General features: G+C 46.1%; 7 non-coding genes across 7 annotated transcripts; all 7 read left to right on the forward strand.

Annotated features, from left to right (window-relative positions):
* Window positions 1-1,818: 1,818 nt before the first annotated feature.
* LOC130300650 (U2 spliceosomal RNA) lies at window positions 1,819-2,009 on the forward strand. The gene has a single exon (XR_008851488.1). It is a non-coding gene; the product is annotated as a U2 spliceosomal RNA (small nuclear RNA).
* Window positions 2,010-4,106: 2,097 nt separating this feature from the next.
* LOC130300693 (U2 spliceosomal RNA) lies at window positions 4,107-4,297 on the forward strand. Its single transcript, XR_008851530.1, has one exon. It is a non-coding gene; the product is annotated as a U2 spliceosomal RNA (small nuclear RNA).
* Window positions 4,298-6,389: 2,092 nt separating this feature from the next.
* Window positions 6,390-6,580, forward strand: LOC130300694 (U2 spliceosomal RNA). The gene has a single exon (XR_008851531.1). It is a non-coding gene; the product is annotated as a U2 spliceosomal RNA (small nuclear RNA).
* A 2,082-nt stretch (window positions 6,581-8,662) lies between these two features.
* Window positions 8,663-8,853, forward strand: LOC130300695 (U2 spliceosomal RNA). The gene has a single exon (XR_008851532.1). It is a non-coding gene; the product is annotated as a U2 spliceosomal RNA (small nuclear RNA).
* A 2,090-nt stretch (window positions 8,854-10,943) lies between these two features.
* On the forward strand, window positions 10,944-11,134 carry LOC130300696 (U2 spliceosomal RNA). Its single transcript, XR_008851533.1, has one exon. It is a non-coding gene; the product is annotated as a U2 spliceosomal RNA (small nuclear RNA).
* A 2,088-nt stretch (window positions 11,135-13,222) lies between these two features.
* LOC130300697 (U2 spliceosomal RNA) lies at window positions 13,223-13,413 on the forward strand. The gene has a single exon (XR_008851534.1). It is a non-coding gene; the product is annotated as a U2 spliceosomal RNA (small nuclear RNA).
* Window positions 13,414-15,502: 2,089 nt separating this feature from the next.
* Window positions 15,503-15,693, forward strand: LOC130300699 (U2 spliceosomal RNA). Its single transcript, XR_008851536.1, has one exon. It is a non-coding gene; the product is annotated as a U2 spliceosomal RNA (small nuclear RNA).
* The last annotated feature ends 248 nt before the right edge of the window (window positions 15,694-15,941 follow it).

Consider the following 15,941-nt stretch of genomic DNA (forward strand, 5'->3'; position numbering starts at 1 on the left):
TGCCTTGATAGCGGGTGGGTGCTGAATGTTCCTAATTGACAAAATAAGATTAATGCTTATGAAGAAATATAAAATCTCATCCCTTCCCCAATATCGCGCCACACCCCTACCCCTTAATTCCCTGGTTGAACTTGATGGACATATGTCTTTTTTCGACCGTACTAACTATGTAACTATGTAACATAACATGGGGGGGGGGGGGTCTCCTGGCTGTTCACACAGGTGTGTCATTGCTGTACATTGACCATGCATTGCTTCTGTGGTATTGCAAAGGCAAAGACAAATGCTTCCAGCCATCCATTGCACTAATGGATTGGTCATCAGCTGGCTGTCTATGTCCCGCATCAATATAGACCAAAGTACAGAGGGTTAGGCTATGCTATTGTGCACCTACCTGATGCATCAGAAGGTGCGAGGCCCTTGCTAAATTCTGTGCACAGACTTTGAGATCTATACTTTAGACTGTATCTAAACCTGCTCCAACATGGACTGACATTCTGGCCTACTTTCAGCCGATGCGACTTGTCTGTCGCTGAACAGTCGCTTTTTATGTATTCAGCACCTATGTATAATGTTGTAAAAATGCTCTAGAAGCTAAAGTCGCAGAAATGTCACACATATTTGGCCTGCAACTTTCTGTGCGACAAATTCAGACAGGAAAAATCAGTATAAATCCTTAGAAAATTATCCCCCAGTGTCTCCATCTGCTGGCGGTATTGAATAAGCATTGCTGCACTGATGGGGTATGCATTAGACGAAAAAAAAGAAGAAAAAGAAGAATAATACGCCCAGAAAAGAGGCGAAAAGGAGAAAAACGTAAAAAAACGTGAAAAAAAAGTAAGAGGAAGAGAAGGGAAAAAAAGGTGGAAATGGGTTTAAAAGTGATTTCGGCGGAGAAATATATATATATATATATATATATATATATATATATATATATATATACGCGCACACACACACATATATATAAACGTATTCTCCGTTGAGATATTGCAGCCGCTGCTGTGTCCAGGCCCAGGAGCCTTAGCACTGTGCTGTGATGTCACTCAATACCACTGACATCACTAGGTGTAAACAACATCTCTCCTTTGCTGTGTATGTGACTATGGAGCTGTTTGGTGATGTCGTCTATTATGGCCTTCATAGAAGCAACAGGAGATTGTTGCATCCATCTAGAACCCTCAGAACTACAGTGCTATGATGTCACTCACTTCCACAGGCCTTGCAGAGTGTAAACAACAACAACCCAGCTTTGTTGTGTATGTAACCATAGGGATTTGTGATGTCACCTAGAACCTTCACAGCAGCGACAGCTTTATGAGGAGCATCAGCACTGCTCTGCCTGAGCAGAACCATCACCGCCATAGGTTGTCAAATAACCCGGGTTTAACCCACACAGGTAAGTCCAATGGGGTGCAGGCATGTCCTCTATGCTTACAGCTTCCCGTGGGTGTTGGTTTGATACCGTTTGGGGACAGCCAAGGAGGCATCTGCAGGCAACAAAGGTAGGTGTGTGCTTGTGTGTGTGTTTCCTATGCAGATCCTAAGCCCAGTGTCACATGCAAGTAGGAGGAGTAAGAAGGGTTCCTGGCAAATCCGGGTTATGGATTGCATTTAAAAAGGCCCCGTGGGAGTGCAATGGGCCCCTGTCTTGCTGCTTAGCAATAATGGTATGGGTTTAGGTTCTGCTGTGTGTACTGGTGGTTGACTGCCCCCCAGCCCAGAGTGTGCATGGAAAATTGTCTGGCAGCCTCCCTGACAGCAAGCAGTGATAGTGCCCATGAAGGGCACCTTGTTGGGCCCGCCCCTTTCACGGTTATCGCTTCTCGGCCTTTTGGCTAAGATCAAGTGTAGTATCTGTTCTTATCAGTTTAATATCTGATACGTCCCCTATCTGGGGACCATATATTAAATGGATTTTTGAGAACGGGGGCCGATTTCGAAGCTTGCTTCCGTCGCCCTATGCATTGACCCGATATGGCAGTATCTTCGGATACAGTGCACCACCCCCTTACAGGGTTAAAAAGAAAGATTCCTACTTTCATTGCTACCTGCTTGCTGGCTAGCCAGCTAGCCAGCCCTGTGGGCCTTGCTGCTGCTGCAGCCAAAAAACAAAAGGTGGTGCTGCTGCTGCTTCTGCTGCTTCTGCTTCTGCTTGTGTCTGGCCGCTGTTGGAGCGTCCAGGCACAGGACTTCTGCTGCTGCTGACTAAATGGCCTCCTTAATTGGATCATTTGAGTAGCCAGCACACCTGTGCAGGTAGGGCATGACATGATAGGCAGCTGCCTTGATAGCGGGTGGGTGCTGAATGTTCCTAATTGACAAAATAAGATTAATGCTTATGAAGAAATATAAAATCTCATCCCTTCCCCAATATCGCGCCACACCCCTACCCCTTAATTCCCTGGTTGAACTTGATGGACATATGTCTTTTTTCGACCGTACTAACTATGTAACTATGTAACATAACATGGGGGGGGGGGGGGGTCTCCTGGCTGTTCACACAGGTGTGTCATTGCTGTACATTGACCATGCATTGCTTCTGTGGTATTGCAAAGGCAAAGACAAATGCTTCCAGCCATCCATTGCACTAATGGATTGGTCATCAGCTGGCTGTCTATGTCCCGCATCAATATAGACCAAAGTACAGAGGGTTAGGCTATGCTATTGTGCACCTACCTGATGCATCAGAAGGTGCGAGGCCCTTGCTAAATTCTGTGCACAGACTTTGAGATCTATACTTTAGACTGTATCTAAACCTGCTCCAACATGGACTGACATTCTGGCCTACTTTCAGCCGATGCGACTTGTCTGTCGCTGAACAGTCGCTTTTTATGTATTCAGCACCTATGTATAATGTTGTAAAAATGCTCTAGAAGCTAAAGTCGCAGAAATGTCGCACATATTTGGCCTGCAACTTTCTGTGCGACAAATTCAGACAGGAAAAATCAGTATAAATCCTTAGAAAATTATCCCCCAGTGTCTCCATCTGCTGGCGGTATTGAATAAGCATTGCTGCACTGATGGGGTATGCATTAGACGAAAAAAAAGAAGAAAAAGAAGAATAATACGCCCAGAAAAGAGGCGAAAAGGAGAAAAACGTAAAAAAACGTGAAAAAAAAGTAAGAGGAAGAGAAGGGGAAAAAAAGGTGGAAATGGGTTTAAAAGTGATTTCGGCGGAGAAATATATATATATATATATATATATATATATATATATATATATATATATACGCGCACACACACACATATATATAAACGTATTCTCCGTTGAGATATTGCAGCCGCTGCTGTGTCCAGGCCCAGGAGCCTTAGCACTGTGCTGTGATGTCACTCAATACCACTGACATCACTAGGTGTAAACAACATCTCTCCTTTGCTGTGTATGTGACTATGGAGCTGTTTGGTGATGTCGTCTATTATGGCCTTCATAGAAGCAACAGGAGATTGTTGCATCCATCTAGAACCCTCAGAACTACAGTGCTATGATGTCACTCACTTCCACAGGCCTTGCAGAGTGTAAACAACAACAACCCAGCTTTGTTGTGTATGTAACCATAGGGATTTGTGATGTCACCTAGAACCTTCACAGCAGCGACAGCTTTATGAGGAGCATCAGCACTGCTCTGCCTGAGCAGAACCATCACCGCCATAGGTTGTCAAATAACCCGGGTTTAACCCACACAGGTAAGTCCAATGGGGTGCAGGCATGTCCTCTATGCTTACAGCTTCCCGTGGGTGTTGGTTTGATACCGTTTGGGGACAGCCAAGGAGGCATCTGCAGGCAACAAAGGTAGGTGTGTGCTTGTGTGTGTGTTTCCTATGCAGATCCTAAGCCCAGTGTCACATGCAAGTAGGAGGAGTAAGAAGGGTTCCTGGCAAATCCGGGTTATGGATTGCATTTAAAAAGGCCCCGTGGGAGTGCAATGGGCCCCTGTCTTGCTGCTTAGCAATAATGGTATGGGTTTAGGTTCTGCTGTGTGTACTGGTGGTTGACTGCCCCCCAGCCCAGAGTGTGCATGGAAATTTGTCTGGCAGCCTCCCTGACAGCAAGCAGTGATAGTGCCCATGAAGGGCACCTTGTTGGGCCCGCCCCTTTCACGGTTATCGCTTCTCGGCCTTTTGGCTAAGATCAAGTGTAGTATCTGTTCTTATCAGTTTAATATCTGATACGTCCCCTATCTGGGGACCATATATTAAATGGATTTTTGAGAACGGGGGCCGATTTCGAAGCTTGCTTCCGTCGCCCTATGCATTGACCCGATATGGCAGTATCTTCGGGTACAGTGCACCACCCCCTTACAGGGTTAAAAAGAAAGATTCCTACTTTCATTGCTACCTGCTTGCTGGCTAGCCAGCTAGCCAGCCCTGTGGGCCTTGCTGCTGCTGCAGCCAAAAAACAAAAGGTGGTGCTGCTGCTGCTTCTGCTGCTTCTGCTTCTGCTTGTGTCTGGCCGCTGTTGGAGCGTCCAGGCACAGGACTTCTGCTGCTGCTGACTAAATGGCCTCCTTAATTGGATCATTTGAGTAGCCAGCACACCTGTGCAGGTAGGGCATGACATGATAGGCAGCTGCCTTGATAGCGGGTGGGTGCTGAATGTTCCTAATTGACAAAATAAGATTAATGCTTATGAAGAAATATAAAATCTCATCCCTTCCCCAATATCGCGCCACACCCCTACCCCTTAATTCCCTGGTTGAACTTGATGGACATATGTCTTTTTTCGACCGTACTAACTATGTAACTATGTAACATAACATGGGGGGGGGGGGGGGTCTCCTGGCTGTTCACACAGGTGTGTCATTGCTGTACATTGACCATGCATTGCTTCTGTGGTATTGCAAAGGCAAAGACAAATGCTTCCAGCCATCCATTGCACTAATGGATTGGTCATCAGCTGGCTGTCTATGTCCCGCATCAATATAGACCAAAGTACAGAGGGTTAGGCTATGCTATTGTGCACCTACCTGATGCATCAGAAGGTGCGAGGCCCTTGCTAAATTCTGTGCACAGACTTTGAGATCTATACTTTAGACTGTATCTAAACCTGCTCCAACATGGACTGACATTCTGGCCTACTTTCAGCCGATGCGACTTGTCTGTCGCTGAACAGTCGCTTTTTATGTATTCAGCACCTATGTATAATGTTGTAAAAATGCTCTAGAAGCTAAAGTCGCAGAAATGTCACACATATTTGGCCTGCAACTTTCTGTGCGACAAATTCAGACAGGAAAAATCAGTATAAATCCTTAGAAAATTATCCCCCAGTGTCTCCATCTGCTGGCGGTATTGAATAAGCATTGCTGCACTGATGGGGTATGCATTAGACGAAAAAAAAGAAGAAAAAGAAGAATAATACGCCCAGAAAAGAGGCGAAAAGGAGAAAAACGTAAAAAAACGTGAAAAAAAAGTAAGAGGAAGAGAAGGGAAAAAAAGGTGGAAATGGGTTTAAAAGTGATTTCGGCGGAGAAATATATATATATATATATATATATATATATATATATATATATATACGCGCACACACACACATATATATAAACGTATTCTCCGTTGAGATATTGCAGCCGCTGCTGTGTCCAGGCCCAGGAGCCTTAGCACTGTGCTGTGATGTCACTCAATACCACTGACATCACTAGGTGTAAACAACATCTCTCCTTTGCTGTGTATGTGACTATGGAGCTGTTTGGTGATGTCGTCTATTATGGCCTTCATAGAAGCAACAGGAGATTGTTGCATCCATCTAGAACCCTCAGAACTACAGTGCTATGATGTCACTCACTTCCACAGGCCTTGCAGAGTGTAAACAACAACAACCCAGCTTTGTTGTGTATGTAACCATAGGGATTTGTGATGTCACCTAGAACCTTCACAGCAGCGACAGCTTTATGAGGAGCATCAGCACTGCTCTGCCTGAGCAGAACCATCACCGCCATAGGTTGTCAAATAACCCGGGTTTAACCCACACAGGTAAGTCCAATGGGGTGCAGGCATGTCCTCTATGCTTACAGCTTCCCGTGGGTGTTGGTTTGATACCGTTTGGGGACAGCCAAGGAGGCATCTGCAGGCAACAAAGGTAGGTGTGTGCTTGTGTGTGTGTTTCCTATGCAGATCCTAAGCCCAGTGTCACATGCAAGTAGGAGGAGTAAGAAGGGTTCCTGGCAAATCCGGGTTATGGATTGCATTTAAAAAGGCCCCGTGGGAGTGCAATGGGCCCCTGTCTTGCTGCTTAGCAATAATGGTATGGGTTTAGGTTCTGCTGTGTGTACTGGTGGTTGACTGCCCCCCAGCCCAGAGTGTGCATGGAAAATTGTCTGGCAGCCTCCCTGACAGCAAGCAGTGATAGTGCCCATGAAGGGCACCTTGTTGGGCCCGCCCCTTTCACGGTTATCGCTTCTCGGCCTTTTGGCTAAGATCAAGTGTAGTATCTGTTCTTATCAGTTTAATATCTGATACGTCCCCTATCTGGGGACCATATATTAAATGGATTTTTGAGAACGGGGGCCGATTTCGAAGCTTGCTTCCGTCGCCCTATGCATTGACCCGATATGGCAGTATCTTCGGGTACAGTGCACCACCCCCTTACAGGGTTAAAAAGAAAGATTCCTACTTTCATTGCTACCTGCTTGCTGGCTAGCCAGCTAGCCAGCCCTGTGGGCCTTGCTGCTGCTGCAGCCAAAAAACAAAAGGTGGTGCTGCTGCTGCTTCTGCTGCTTCTGCTTCTGCTTGTGTCTGGCCGCTGTTGGAGCGTCCAGGCACAGAACTTCTGCTGCTGCTGACTAAATGGCCTCCTTAATTGGATCATTTGAGTAGCCAGCACACCTGTGCAGGTAGGGCATGACATGATAGGCAGCTGCCTTGATAGCGGGTGGGTGCTGAATGTTCCTAATTGACAAAATAAGATTAATGCTTATGAAGAAATATAAAATCTCATCCCTTCCCCAATATCGCGCCACACCCCTACCCCTTAATTCCCTGGTTGAACTTGATGGACATATGTCTTTTTTCGACCGTACTAACTATGTAACTATGTAACATAACATGGGGGGGGGGGGGTCTCCTGGCTGTTCACACAGGTGTGTCATTGCTGTACATTGACCATGCATTGCTTCTGTGGTATTGCAAAGGCAAAGACAAATGCTTCCAGCCATCCATTGCACTAATGGATTGGTCATCAGCTGGCTGTCTATGTCCCGCATCAATATAGACCAAAGTACAGAGGGTTAGGCTATGCTATTGTGCACCTACCTGATGCATCAGAAGGTGCGAGGCCCTTGCTAAATTCTGTGCACAGACTTTGAGATCTATACTTTAGACTGTATCTAAACCTGCTCCAACATGGACTGACATTCTGGCCTACTTTCAGCCGATGCGACTTGTCTGTCGCTGAACAGTCGCTTTTTATGTATTCAGCACCTATGTATAATGTTGTAAAAATGCTCTAGAAGCTAAAGTCGCAGAAATGTCACACATATTTGGCCTGCAACTTTCTGTGCGACAAATTCAGACAGGAAAAATCAGTATAAATCCTTAGAAAATTATCCCCCAGTGTCTCCATCTGCTGGCGGTATTGAATAAGCATTGCTGCACTGATGGGGTATGCATTAGACGAAAAAAAAGAAGAAAAAGAAGAATAATACGCCCAGAAAAGAGGCGAAAAGGAGAAAAACGTAAAAAAACGTGAAAAAAAAGTAAGAGGAAGAGAAGGGAAAAAAAGGTGGAAATGGGTTTAAAAGTGATTTCGGCGGAGAAATATATATATATATATATATATATATATATATATATACGCGCACACACACACATATATATAAACGTATTCTCCGTTGAGATATTGCAGCCGCTGCTGTGTCCAGGCCCAGGAGCCTTAGCACTGTGCTGTGATGTCACTCAATACCACTGACATCACTAGGTGTAAACAACATCTCTCCTTTGCTGTGTATGTGACTATGGAGCTGTTTGGTGATGTCGTCTATTATGGCCTTCATAGAAGCAACAGGAGATTGTTGCATCCATCTAGAACCCTCAGAACTACAGTGCTATGATGTCACTCACTTCCACAGGCCTTGCAGAGTGTAAACAACAACAACCCAGCTTTGTTGTGTATGTAACCATAGGGATTTGTGATGTCACCTAGAACCTTCACAGCAGCGACAGCTTTATGAGGAGCATCAGCACTGCTCTGCCTGAGCAGAACCATCACCGCCATAGGTTGTCAAATAACCCGGGTTTAACCCACACAGGTAAGTCCAATGGGGTGCAGGCATGTCCTCTATGCTTACAGCTTCCCGTGGGTGTTGGTTTGATACCGTTTGGGGACAGCCAAGGAGGCATCTGCAGGCAACAAAGGTAGGTGTGTGCTTGTGTGTGTGTTTCCTATGCAGATCCTAAGCCCACTGTCACATGCAAGTAGGAGGAGTAAGAAGGGTTCCTGGCAAATCCGGGTTATGGATTGCATTTAAAAAGGCCCCGTGGGAGTGCAATGGGCCCCTGTCTTGCTGCTTAGCAATAATGGTATGGGTTTAGGTTCTGCTGTGTGTACTGGTGGTTGACTGCCCCCCAGCCCAGAGTGTGCATGGAAAATTGTCTGGCAGCCTCCCTGACAGCAAGCAGTGATAGTGCCCATGAAGGGCACCTTGTTGGGCCCGCCCCTTTCACGGTTATCGCTTCTCGGCCTTTTGGCTAAGATCAAGTGTAGTATCTGTTCTTATCAGTTTAATATCTGATACGTCCCCTATCTGGGGACCATATATTAAATGGATTTTTGAGAACGGGGGCCGATTTCGAAGCTTGCTTCCGTCGCCCTATGCATTGACCCGATATGGCAGTATCTTCGGGTACAGTGCACCACCCCCTTACAGGGTTAAAAAGAAAGATTCCTACTTTCATTGCTACCTGCTTGCTGGCTAGCCAGCTAGCCAGCCCTGTGGGCCTTGCTGCTGCTGCAGCCAAAAAACAAAAGGTGGTGCTGCTGCTGCTTCTGCTGCTTCTGCTTCTGCTTGTGTCTGGCCGCTGTTGGAGCGTCCAGGCACAGGACTTCTGCTGCTGCTGACTAAATGGCCTCCTTAATTGGATCATTTGAGTAGCCAGCACACCTGTGCAGGTAGGGCATGACATGATAGGCAGCTGCCTTGATAGCGGGTGGGTGCTGAATGTTCCTAATTGACAAAATAAGATTAATGCTTATGAAGAAATATAAAATCTCATCCCTTCCCCAATATCGCGCCACACCCCTACCCCTTAATTCCCTGGTTGAACTTGATGGACATATGTCTTTTTTCGACCGTACTAACTATGTAACTATGTAACATAACATGGGGGGGGGGGGGGGTCTCCTGGCTGTTCACACAGGTGTGTCATTGCTGTACATTGACCATGCATTGCTTCTGTGGTATTGCAAAGGCAAAGACAAATGCTTCCAGCCATCCATTGCACTAATGGATTGGTCATCAGCTGGCTGTCTATGTCCCGCATCAATATAGACCAAAGTACAGAGGGTTAGGCTATGCTATTGTGCACCTACCTGATGCATCAGAAGGTGCGAGGCCCTTGCTAAATTCTGTGCACAGACTTTGAGATCTATACTTTAGACTGTATCTAAACCTGCTCCAACATGGACTGACATTCTGGCCTACTTTCAGCCGATGCGACTTGTCTGTCGCTGAACAGTCGCTTTTTATGTATTCAGCACCTATGTATAATGTTGTAAAAATGCTCTAGAAGCTAAAGTCGCAGAAATGTCACACATATTTGGCCTGCAACTTTCTGTGCGACAAATTCAGACAGGAAAAATCAGTATAAATCCTTAGAAAATTATCCCCCAGTGTCTCCATCTGCTGGCGGTATTGAATAAGCATTGCTGCACTGATGGGGTATGCATTAGACGAAAAAAAAGAAGAAAAAGAAGAATAATACGCCCAGAAAAGAGGCGAAAAGGAGAAAAACGTAAAAAAACGTGAAAAAAAAGTAAGAGGAAGAGAAGGGAAAAAAAGGTGGAAATGGGTTTAAAAGTGATTTCGGCGGAGAAATATATATATATATATATATATATATATATATATATATATATACGCGCACACACACACATATATATAAACGTATTCTCCGTTGAGATATTGCAGCCGCTGCTGTGTCCAGGCCCAGGAGCCTTAGCACTGTGCTGTGATGTCACTCAATACCACTGACATCACTAGGTGTAAACAACATCTCTCCTTTGCTGTGTATGTGACTATGGAGCTGTTTGGTGATGTCGTCTATTATGGCCTTCATAGAAGCAACAGGAGATTGTTGCATCCATCTAGAACCCTCAGAACTACAGTGCTATGATGTCACTCACTTCCACAGGCCTTGCAGAGTGTAAACAACAACAACCCAGCTTTGTTGTGTATGTAACCATAGGGATTTGTGATGTCACCTAGAACCTTCACAGCAGCGACAGCTTTATGAGGAGCATCAGCACTGCTCTGCCTGAGCAGAACCATCACCGCCATAGGTTGTCAAATAACCCGGGTTTAACCCACACAGGTAAGTCCAATGGGGTGCAGGCATGTCCTCTATGCTTACAGCTTCCCGTGGGTGTTGGTTTGATACCGTTTGGGGACAGCCAAGGAGGCATCTGCAGGCAACAAAGGTAGGTGTGTGCTTGTGTGTGTGTTTCCTATGCAGATCCTAAGCCCAGTGTCACATGCAAGTAGGAGGAGTAAGAAGGGTTCCTGGCAAATCCGGGTTATGGATTGCATTTAAAAAGGCCCCGTGGGAGTGCAATGGGCCCCTGTCTTGCTGCTTAGCAATAATGGTATGGGTTTAGGTTCTGCTGTGTGTACTGGTGGTTGACTGCCCCCCAGCCCAGAGTGTGCATGGAAAATTGTCTGGCAGCCTCCCTGACAGCAAGCAGTGATAGTGCCCATGAAGGGCACCTTGTTGGGCCCGCCCCTTTCACGGTTATCGCTTCTCGGCCTTTTGGCTAAGATCAAGTGTAGTATCTGTTCTTATCAGTTTAATATCTGATACGTCCCCTATCTGGGGACCATATATTAAATGGATTTTTGAGAACGGGGGCCGATTTCGAAGCTTGCTTCCGTCGCCCTATGCATTGACCCGATATGGCAGTATCTTCGGGTACAGTGCACCACCCCCTTACAGGGTTAAAAAGAAAGATTCCTACTTTCATTGCTACCTGCTTGCTGGCTAGCCAGCTAGCCAGCCCTGTGGGCCTTGCTGCTGCTGCAGCCAAAAAACAAAAGGTGGTGCTGCTGCTGCTTCTGCTGCTTCTGCTTCTGCTTGTGTCTGGCCGCTGTTGGAGCGTCCAGGCACAGGACTTCTGCTGCTGCTGACTAAATGGCCTCCTTAATTGGATCATTTGAGTAGCCAGCACACCTGTGCAGGTAGGGCATGACATGATAGGCAGCTGCCTTGATAGCGGGTGGGTGCTGAATGTTCCTAATTGACAAAATAAGATTAATGCTTATGAAGAAATATAAAATCTCATCCCTTCCCCAATATCGCGCCACACCCCTACCCCTTAATTCCCTGGTTGAACTTGATGGACATATGTCTTTTTTCGACCGTACTAACTATGTAACTATGTAACATAACATGGGGGGGGGGGGGGGGGGTCTCCTGGCTGTTCACACAGGTGTGTCATTGCTGTACATTGACCATGCATTGCTTCTGTGGTATTGCAAAGGCAAAGACAAATGCTTCCAGCCATCCATTGCACTAATGGATTGGTCATCAGCTGGCTGTCTATGTCCCGCATCAATATAGACCAAAGTACAGAGGGTTAGGCTATGCTATTGTGCACCTACCTGATGCATCAGAAGGTGCGAGGCCCTTGCTAAATTCTGTGCACAGACTTTGAGATCTATACTTTAGACTGTATCTAAACCTGCTCCAACATGGACTGACATTCTGGCCTACTTTCAGCCGATGCGACTTGTCTGTCGCTGAACAGTCGCTTTTTATGTATTCAGCACCTATGTATAATGTTGTAAAAATGCTCTAGAAGCTAAAGTCGCAGAAATGTCACACATATTTGGCCTGCAACTTTCTGTGCGACAAATTCAGACAGGAAAAATCAGTATAAATCCTTAGAAAATTATCCCCCAGTGTCTCCATCTGCTGGCGGTATTGAATAAGCATTGCTGCACTGATGGGGTATGCATTAGACGAAAAAAAAGAAGAAAAAGAAGAATAATACGCCCAGAAAAGAGGCGAAAAGGAGAAAAACGTAAAAAAACGTGAAAAAAAAGTAAGAGGAAGAGAAGGGGAAAAAAAGGTGGAAATGGGTTTAAAAGTGATTTCGGCGGAGAAATATATATATATATATATATATATATATATATATATACGCGCACACACACACATATATATAAACGTATTCTCCGTTGAGATATTGCAGCCGCTGCTGTGTCCAGGCCCAGGAGCCTTAGCACTGTGCTGTGATGTCACTCAATACCACTGACATCACTAGGTGTAAACAACATCTCTCCTTTGCTGTGTATGTGACTATGGAGCTGTTTGGTGATGTCGTCTATTATGGCCTTCATAGAAGCAACAGGAGATTGTTGCATCCATCTAGAACCCTCAGAACTACAGTGCTATGATGTCACTCACTTCCACAGGCCTTGCAGAGTGTAAACAACAACAACCCAGCTTTGTTGTGTATGTAACCATAGGGATTTGTGATGTCACCTAGAACCTTCACAGCAGCGACAGCTTTATGAGGAGCATCAGCACTGCTCTGCCTGAGCAGAACCATCACCGCCATAGGTTGTCAAATAACCCGGGTTTAACCCACACAGGTAAGTCCAATGAGGTGCAGGCATGTCCTCTATGCTTACAGCTTCCCGTGGGTGTTGGTTTGATACCGTTTGGGGACAGCCAAGGAGGCATCTGCAGGCAACAAAGGTAGGTGTGTGCTTGTGTGTGTGTTTCCTATGCAGATCCTAAGCCCAGTGTCACATGCAAGTAGGAGGAGTAAGAAGGGTTCCTGGCAAATCCGGGTTATGGATTGCATTTAAAAAGGCCCCGTGGGAGTGCAATGGGCCCCTGTCTTGCTGCTTAGCAATAATGGTATGGGTTTAGGTTCTGCTGTGTGTACTGGTGGTTGACTGCCCCCCAGCCCAGAGTGTGCATGGAAAATTGTCTGGCAGCCTCCCTGACAGCAAGCAGTGATAGTGCCCATGAAGGGCACCTTGTTGGGCCCGCCCCTTTCACGGTTATCGCTTCTCGGCCTTTTGGCTAAGATCAAGTGTAGTATCTGTTCTTATCAGTTTAATATCTGATACGTCCCCTATCTGGGGACCATATATTAAATGGATTTTTGAGAACGGGGGCCGATTTCGAAGCTTGCTTCCGTCGCCCTATGCATTGACCCGATATGGCAGTATCTTCGGGTACAGTGCACCACCCCCTTACAGGGTTAAAAAGAAAGATTCCTACTTTCATTGCTACCTGCTTGCTGGCTAGCCAGCTAGCCAGCCCTGTGGGCCTTGCTGCTGCTGCAGCCAAAAAACAAAAGGTGGTGCTGCTGCTGCTTCTGCTGCTTCTGCTTCTGCTTGTGTCTGGCCGCTGTTGGAGCGTCCAGGCACAGGACTTCTGCTGCTGCTGACTAAATGGCCTCCTTAATTGGATCATTTGAGTAGCCAGCACACCTGTGCAGGTAGGGCATGACATGATAGGCAGCTGCCTTGATAGCGGGTGGGTGCTGAATGTTCCTAATTGACAAAATAAGATTAATGCTTATGAAGAAATATAAAATCTCATCCCTTCCCCAATATCGCGCCACACCCCTACCCCTTAATTCCCTGGTTGAACTTGATGGACATATGTCTTTTTTCGACCGTACTAACTATGTAACTATGTAACATAACATGGGGTGGGGGGGGTCTCCTGGCTGTTCACACAGGTGTGTCATTGCTGTACATTGACCATGCATTGCTTCTGTGGTATTGCAAAGGCAAAGACAAATGCTTCCAGCCATCCATTGCACTAATGGATTGGTCATCAGCTGGCTGTCTATGTCCCGCATCAATATAGACCAAAGTACAGAGGGTTAGGCTATGCTATTGTGCACCTACCTGATGCATCAGAAGGTGCGAGGCCCTTGCTAAATTCTGTGCACAGACTTTGAGATCTATACTTTAGACTGTATCTAAACCTGCTCCAACATGGACTGACATTCTGGCCTACTTTCAGCCGATGCGACTTGTCTGTCGCTGAACAGTCGCTTTTTATGTATTCAGCACCTATGTATAATGTTGTAAAAATGCTCTAGAAGCTAAAGTCGCAGAAATGTCACACATATTTGGCCTGCAACTTTCTGTGCGACAAATTCAGACAGGAAAAATCAGTATAAATCCTTAGAAAATTATCCCCCAGTGTCTCCATCTGCTGGCGGTATTGAATAAGCATTGCTGCACTGATGGGGTATGCATTAGACGAAAAAAAAGAAGAAAAAGAAGAATAATACGCCCAGAAAAGAGGCGAAAAGGAGAAAAACGTAAAAAAACGTGAAAAAAAAGTAAGAGGAAGAGAAGGGGAAAAAAAGGTGGAAATGGGTTTAAAAGTGATTTCGGCGGAGAAATATATATATATATATATATATATATATATATATATATATATACGCGCACACACACACATATATATAAACGTATTCTCCGTTGAGATATTGCAGCCGCTGCTGTGTCCAGGCCCAGGAGCCTTAGCACTGTGCTGTGATGTCACTCAATACCACTGACATCACTAGGTGTAAACAACATCTCTCCTTTGCTGTGTATGTGACTATGGAGCTGTTTGGTGATGTCGTCTATTATGGCCTTCATAGAAGCAACAGGAGATTGTTGCATCCATCTAGAACCCTCAGAACTACAGTGCTATGATGTCACTCACTTCCACAGGCCTTGCAGAGTGTAAACAACAACAACCCAGCTTTGTTGTGTATGTAACCATAGGGATTTGTGATGTCACCTAGAACCTTCACAGCAGCGACAGCTTTATGAGGAGCATCAGCACTGCTCTGCCTGAGCAGAACCATCACCGCCATAGGTTGTCAAATAACCCGGGTTTAACCCACACAGGTAAGTCCAATGGGGTGCAGGCATGTCCTCTATGCTTACAGCTTCCCGTGGGTGTTGGTTTGATACCGTTTGGGGACAGCCAAGGAGGCATCTGCAGGCAACAAAGGTAGGTGTGTGCTTGTGTGTGTGTTTCCTATGCAGATCCTAAGCCCAGTGTCACATGCAAGTAGGAGGAGTAAGAAGGGTTCCTGGCAAATCCGGGTTATGGATTGCATTTAAAAAGGCCCCGTGGGAGTGCAATGGGCCCCTGTCTTGCTGCTTAGCAATAATGGTATGGGTTTAGGTTCTGCTGTGTGTACTGGTGGTTGACTGCACCCCAGCCCAGAGTGTGCATGGAAAATTGTCTGGCAGCCTCCCTGACAGCAAGCAGTGATAGTGCCCATGAAGGGCACCTTGTTGGGCCCGCCCCTTTCACGGTTATCGCTTCTCGGCCTTTTGGCTAAGATCAAGTGTAGTATCTGTTCTTATCAGTTTAATATCTGATACGTCCCCTATCTGGGGACCATATATTAAATGGATTTTTGAGAACGGGGGCCGATTTCGAAGCTTGCTTCCGTCGCCCTATGCATTGACCCGATATGGCAGTATCTTCGGGTACAGTGCACCACCCCCTTACAGGGTTAAAAAGAAAGATTCCTACTTTCATTGCTACCTGCTTGCTGGCTAGCCAGCTAGCCAGCCCTGTGGGCCTTGCTGCTGCTGCAGCCAAAAAACAAAAGGTGGTGCTGCTGCTGCTTCTGCTTCTTCTGCTTCTGCTTGTGTCTGGCCACTGTTGGAGCGTCCAGGCACAGGACTTCTGCTGCTGCTGACTAAATGGCCTCCTTAATTGGATCATTTGAGTAGCCAGCACACCTGTGC

The sequence above is a fragment of the Hyla sarda genome, unplaced genomic scaffold, assembly GCF_029499605.1.
Source record: "Hyla sarda isolate aHylSar1 unplaced genomic scaffold, aHylSar1.hap1 scaffold_1092, whole genome shotgun sequence".
Taxonomy (NCBI): domain Eukaryota; kingdom Metazoa; phylum Chordata; class Amphibia; order Anura; family Hylidae; genus Hyla; species Hyla sarda.